Consider the following 7168-nt stretch of genomic DNA (forward strand, 5'->3'; position numbering starts at 1 on the left):
AAGCGGTACGTTGCTAGAATGAATAGGCAAGGTCTGCGCAGCAGCTAGAAGACGTAGCACATTTGTGAATAGATTGCGCGTGCCTTAAAGACGAACGGACTTATTCGCTGCGGAGCCAGCTAGAGCCGTGCGCGCATGGACAGCATCGAATGTGCAGTGTAGCCTGTAGCGTGTATGAACCCTTGTGCTTCACCGAAAGTAAGAATTGTGTGGGGACTCGGGCCCTTATATGCCTATCTTATATTTCACCAACCTTCTTATCCAGCGATAAGAGGAACAAAGGGATCACAAGTATATCTCAGGCGGAGCGAACGCCAGGAAGACTTCACAATACTATAAGGTGCCTTGTATCTCAAAAGACAGCTACAACTATATAAATGCGCCGAGTTTCGGTGAAAGGCACCCGTAATTTCGCCATCACGTAAGTTTGAAAGGTGTAAAGGCGTTACCACTCGCTTCAATGGCGCAGCTATCAATCGCATACTCCAGGGAAGAAAATTTCCGTCTTTGTCCAGCGCTCGTTTATCAAAGGAGATGACGTCCGCAGCCACGATAGCGCGGGCCGATAACGATGCAGGCGCGACGATCGAACGTACACCACTGCGTTCGCACGTTGTACTCGGGCGCATTCGACGCCCAGGGAAAACGTCGATAAGAGCAGGGCGCGCTTTCGCCTTTCGCGCGCAGCGGTATTTTCTCACCCTCTTCGCGTTATTTCGCAGCCCCCTTGCTCAACACCGCACCGAAGGTCGGGAGCTCACGCTCGTGCATAGCCACGATACAAAGACACGGGCGCGCTCGAAAGGGACGTGTAAGGAGAATCGCATATTTTACGAAGCTGCGAGTGTGAGATTACAGCTCTGTTCGAACAAGGCGGAATTTTGACGACTGCCCAGCGGAACGTCTCTTCATCGCTGTACAGGCACGTAGGGATTCCAGTTTCGATCAGGTATGGGTCTCCACCCGCCTCAATGACCGTGTCGATGTTTTACCTTACAACGTACGCTCCAGTTTACTTCTTAATGCGAGGCTTTCTCCGCTATGCCCACCCGCCGTGGTGGCTTAGCGGATATATGGTGTTGCGCTGCTATGCAAGAGGTCGAGGGATCAAATCCCGGTCACGGCGGCCGCATTTTGATCGTGGCGGAATGCAAAGACCCCTGTTTCTCGTGCATTGGGGGCACGTATAAAGGTTATCAAATGATTGATAAATGAAATTATGATGATTTAGACCGGGACTCCGGTCGAAAGTGTTCCGGAGTCCTTTACTACGGCGCGCCTCATAATCGAATCGTGGTTTTGGCCCGGAAGGCCTCAGAGTTCATTCATTCTCAGCCTACCTTCCCGCGTTTGGCGTGGCTGGTGGCTAGTATCTCGGCGGATATATTTGTGGATATATATATATATATATATATATATATATATATATATATATATATATATATGTATATGTATATGTATATATATACAGATGTTATACGTGAGCCGGATAAAGTAACTGCGAAAAGACTTATATAGCCGTTGTATGACGAGAGCAGGAAACAGACACCGACCAAGGTGCTTTGTTTTTTATAACTGACCTCTCGGTCCCCACACGGCGTCGAGTTTCATGGAATAATTACTCGAATGAACGCTGGCTAGCACGGGAATTATGGGAAGTACATGGATTTGCCTAAACTTCGTCGTTTCGGCTTCAAACGGCTTCGTGACTTTGTAAGCTCGTCATTTTCAACAATATAATGCGTCGTAAATAATTAAAGCAATATTATTAAAATCGTCCGACGGCAGGATTCGAAGACAGAGTCTCTAGCACAGAATCCCGATAATGCAGATTAGCCACGGATGCATGCACTGACAAGCGACATAAAACGCCCTCATGAATCTATCGCGGGCAAGCCAGTGCCTTAAGACGCTTGGCGCGTTTCGATTTGGCCACCTCACACGCTGAACCGTTGCAATTAGCAGCGATTGTGCCAGTTGGCAGCATCTTCTGCACTTCTAAAAGTATGGATTGCTCTGAAATTTGCGACAATGAAGGCATATAAGCCGTGATAAACAACGACACAAGAACGTTTCAAATCCACAAGCACGAAGATCAGATAAATCCAAGTACTTCCCATCATTCCCATGGTGGCTGAAGGATTGCAGCGCCGGACTTCCCTCTAGCGGTTATTGCAAAAAACTCTATGCCATGCGGGAGCCTTGCTTATGACGAAGAACGAAGCAATTGCTTCATCATCATCATCATCAGCCTGGTTACGCCCACTGCAGGGCAAAGGCCTCTCCCATATTTCTCCAACAACCCCGGTCATGTACTAATTGTGGCCATGCCGTCCCTGCAAACTTCTTAATCTCATCCGCCCACCTAACTTTCTGCCGTCCCCTGCTACGCTTCCCTTCCCTTGGAATCCAATCCGTAACCCTTAATGACCATCGGTTATCTTCCCTCCTCATTACATGTCCTGCCATTCCCATTTCTTTTTCTTGATTTCAACTAAGATGTCATTAACTCGCGTTTGTTCCCTCACCCAATCTGCTCTTTTCTTATTCCTTAACGTTACACCTATCATTCTTCTTTCCATAGCTCGTTGCGTCGTCCTCAATTTGAGTAGAACCCTTTTCGTAAGCCTCCAGGTTTCTGCCCCGTAGGTGAGTACTGGTAAGACACAGCTATTATACACTTTTCTCTTGAGGGATAATGGCAACCTGCTGTTCATGATCTGAGAATGCCTGCCAAACGCACCCCAGCCCATTCTTATTCTTCTGATTATTTCTGTCTCATGATCCGGATCCGCAGTCACTACCTGCCCTAAGTAGATGTATTCCCTTACGACTTCCAGTGCCTCGCTGCCTATTGTAAACTGCTGTTCTCTTCCGAGACTGTTAAACATTACTTTAGTTTTCTGCAGATTAATTTTTAGACCCACTCTTCTACTTTGCCTCTCCAGGTCAGTGAGCATGCATTGCAGTTGGTCCCCTGAGTTACTAAGCAAGGCAATATCATCAGCGAATCGCAAGTTACTAAGGTATTCTCCATTAACTTTTATCCCCATTTCTTCCCAATCCAGGTCTCTGAATACCTCCTGTAAACATGCTGTGAATAGCATTGGAGAGATCATATCTCCCTGCCTGACGCCTTTCTTTATTGGGATTTTGTTGCTTTCTTTATGGAGGACTACGGTGGCTGTGGAGCCGCTATAGATATTTTTCAGTATTTTTACATATGGCTCGTCTACACCCTGATTCCGTAATGCCTCCATGACTGCTGAGGTTTCGACAGAATCAAATGCTTTCTCATAATCAATGAAAGCTATATATAAGGGTTGGTTATATTCCGCACATTTTTCTATCACCTGATTGATAGTATGAATATGATCTATTGTTGAGTAGCCTTTACGGAATCCTGCCTGGTCCTTTGCTTGACAGAAGTCTAAGGTGTTCCTGATTCTATTTGCGATTACCTTAGTAAATAGTTTGTAGGCAACGGACAGTAAGCTGATTGGTCTATAATTTTTCAAGTCTTTGGCGTCGCCTTTCTTATGGATTAGGATTATGTTAGCGTTTTCCCAAGATTCCGGTACGCTCGACGTTATGAGGCATTGCGTATACAGGGTGACCAGTTTCTCTAGAACAATCTGCCCACCATCCTTCAACAAATCTGCTGTTACCTGATCCTCCCCAGCTGCCTTCCCCCTTTGCATATCTCCCAAGGCTTTCTTTACTTCTTCCGGCGTTACCTGTGGGATTTCGAATTCCTCTAGACTACTTTCTCTTCCATTATCGTGGTGGGTGGCACTGGTACTGTACAAATCTCTATAGAACTCCTCAGCCACTTGTACTATCTCATCCATATTAGTAATGATATTGCCGGCTTTGTCTCTTAACGCATACATCTGATTCTTGCCAATTCCTAGTTTCTTCTTCACTGTTTTTAGGCTTCCTCCGTTCCTGAGAGCATGTTCAATTCTATCCATATTATACTTCCTTATGTCAGCTGTCTTACGCTTGTTGATTAACTTCAATTGCTTAGTTCGAGGTTATTCGTGGTTATTCGTGGTTCGAGGTTATTCGAGGCTATTCGTTCGCGGTTCGAGGTTATAGAGCGAGGTTATACCCGGTTGAGTGCATGACGTAAAGTGCGAGCGCAGATCGGGTTAAGATTTCCGAGGGAGGGGGGGGGGGAAACATGAGTAAACAATAAAAAAAAGCACCTTGGTCGGCGTTTGTTTCCTGTTCTCGGCAATTAAGATTCTTCGCGACCAGACGAGAGTTCGCCAGGCCCTCGACTTCATCAACCCTTGTATGCTGACCAAATATGCGCGATTCCATTGTGCATTATTGAAAAGACTAGCGCAATATAGCAGGGACAAAGACAGAGAAGACGACAGGACGAGCGCTAAACATCAACTGGTTTTTTACAGCAAGAGAAGGTACATATATACATTTCGTTGGTGCATGCGCACACAGTGTTAGAATAGTACAAACTCATTCTAATCAAAATGTGGCAGACTGATCTGTAAGTACATTTTTTTCTTTTCTGGACAAGGCAAGTGAAGCCGTGCTGACACAGTTATCACCCTCCCTGTCTATGTGATATGCCTCACTAATCTCGCGCCCCCACCTTGTGCCTCCCCTACCAAGCACACACGTGGCGTCAAACGCAGGCACGCACCCGCATCGCTTACAGTGCATGGCCAAATGGCCGCCCCCCGCTAATGAATCTACTAGCGTTCGGTGCTCTCGTAGCCGTTCATTTAGGCAGCGTCCAGTCTGCCCCACGTAGCATCTACCGCATGAGAGAGGTATGCGGTACACGACCCCAACCATGCAGGGTACAAACTTGCATTCATGTTTTTTGGCGCAGACCGGTTTATGCTTCTCGTTTACGGCTTTGCACATGCGCACCAGCTTTTCGGGGGCAGTGAACATCACGTCCACGCCGCACTTTTCACCAACTTTCCTCAGCCGGTGCGATAGCTGGTGCACGTACGGAATAGCTGTACGTTTCAGCTTCTTGCAGCTTTTTTCGGCTGCTACGCCAGGACGTCCACCTGCTCTGATTTCTTTCAGAAGGCATTCCGCCACAGCCGTCACGATCTCTTTCGGAAAACCGGCGTTCTGCAACCGGTTTTGTCCAACCGGTTTTCTGCAACTGTCTTTGTCCCTGCTATATTGCGCTAGTCTTTTCAATAATGATGATACACCAACTAGCCCAGCTTTCTGCTTTGATCCATTGTGCAAAAACAAAAACTCTTCCTACATAAAGCCTGAACTTATGATGTCGGCTCACAGATATCCTTAAAGCCCATGTCGATCTATCAATGTCGTGTCACTTGATGGCTTCTTTGATTTTCTTTTTTTAGTCATCCGGTATTGGCCACCGGCTGTGGGCTCGTTCTCGGCCAAGGCCCCAGAATGAGTATGCCCCACTGTGAGGCAAGAGGTACAGAAGCCTCAAATGTTGCTTGATGTTGTGTGAATTCTGTGACAACATAGCTGTGACCTTTGTGGTCGATGAACATAAATATTGTATGTGATTACACGCCACGTACTACGATGACAGTAGACGAAATTGAACGCATCGCCGTTAGTTCTAAAAAATTAAATTAACCAGTTTAATAAAGCTTCGCATCACATAGATTCCAACATGTGCGTTGGATCTGCACATTTCTATTTCACCCTGCAAGAAAAGTTGGGTCGATTAACTTGGGTTACATAAAGATTGCGATGGTGAGCCGGCAATGGCGCCTCAATATAGTTTAGGATTAAGTATTAAAGTGAATTAAGGTTGGCACAAGTTATAGCAAGTTGGATTGAGGTGGATTAAGGTAGAGTTGTGGAGGACACGTGACAATGTATGAATTCACGTATCATGGACGTAACCAATTAGAGAAGTCATAGTGCTTTTGCATTCAAATCCCATAAGAATACTGAAGTGACTGTCAATTTTTAAGCATGTCCCCAATATTTTTTCCTGTGAAAACGGCTATTTGTCCAGAGCGCGAAATTTATCCCTTTGTCTTTCTTTTTTTTTTCGATGCATAGCATGAATACTGCAGCGTAACAAGAGACGCTAAACATATTCTGATAAGCAAGGGCACAGAAATTTCGGCCACGCCTATTTGATGTAAAACAACGCTTTCTGCGCGCAGTGCCTATAGTGTAGACTTGGAGTGTTTAGTACTATGTCGGCATATAGGACTGACGTACCACCGCAGGAATATTGAATGGTATTTTTCCATTAATATTAAATGGAACAACGTTTCGTCCACAGTTTTCAAACCAACTATTTCCTTACATTTGGCCTGAACTTTGACGAAAACTGTGAAGTTCATCGCTTTACGAGTTTGGTATTTTCCTCATATTCGTTATGCGTCACGTGTACTAAATTATCGGCGACCGTGCTGCCTGAAATGCCACAGGGACTAAAAACCCACTGAAATAAAATCTTACGATGAAAGTCTATCGCCTTGGCAGATGTCTTTTGCACTTCATATGCTATAGCACGATCACCTTTAGTAGCGCTTCTCAAGTTGTAATGCTCTAAGACGTATGGGAGTCACTGAGGATGATCCACTTCAGTTGGTGTGGTTGTGAGCGTATGAAGGTCAAGGTAGAAGACATTGTGGCACAGAGTCCTGTCGCAGGCGACACGAAGTTTGATAATTCGAGCGTTTCCTATTTCCTGCTTCTTATACCGATGCTATCAGCAACTGACAACACGGTCGTACGGACTGGCTGTCATAATAACATGCACTCCATTCGCGCGTCTAGCTCTGAGACCGCGGCGTAACATTATTGCGGATGACATTTCCTTAACACCTTTTAATGACCGAAAGCGGACAAAAGTGCAGCATACGTTTATGTCACGAATCAACGCTGACAGTACAGCTAGGCGGCCTGCAATACATGAATACTGCAGCGTGCCATGGAAGTTCGATGGCCTCTTGAAATGTGCAATGCATTAACTATGAACGTGGTGCGAATGCTTCTACACTGTTCTATTTATTATCGTTGGCGTTTAATGCCAGTAAGAGTCGGCAGCTCAGTGTGGCGTCGAACGCGCGCCCTTTTCCCAAGATTTGGAGTTTGGCAGCACAGGCTACAGACGGCTCAAAGCGCATTACACAACCGCTGAATTCATCCTGCAGAAATGACTACTTTCTCG

General features: G+C 45.9%; 1 protein-coding gene across 1 annotated transcript in view; it reads left to right on the top strand.

Annotated features, from left to right (window-relative positions):
- The first annotated feature begins 724 nt into the window (after positions 1–724).
- LOC135900285 (sodium-coupled monocarboxylate transporter 2-like) overlaps positions 725–7168 on the top strand; it is a 76740-nt gene continuing 70296 nt past the window's right edge. The window contains exon 1 of the mRNA XM_065429735.2: positions 725–949. The gene's annotated coding sequence lies outside the window, so the exon portion shown is untranslated. The remainder of the gene's footprint in view (positions 950–7168) is intronic.

Source organism: Dermacentor albipictus, chromosome 1 (genome assembly GCF_038994185.2).
Source record: "Dermacentor albipictus isolate Rhodes 1998 colony chromosome 1, USDA_Dalb.pri_finalv2, whole genome shotgun sequence".
Lineage (NCBI taxonomy): Eukaryota > Metazoa > Arthropoda > Arachnida > Ixodida > Ixodidae > Dermacentor > Dermacentor albipictus.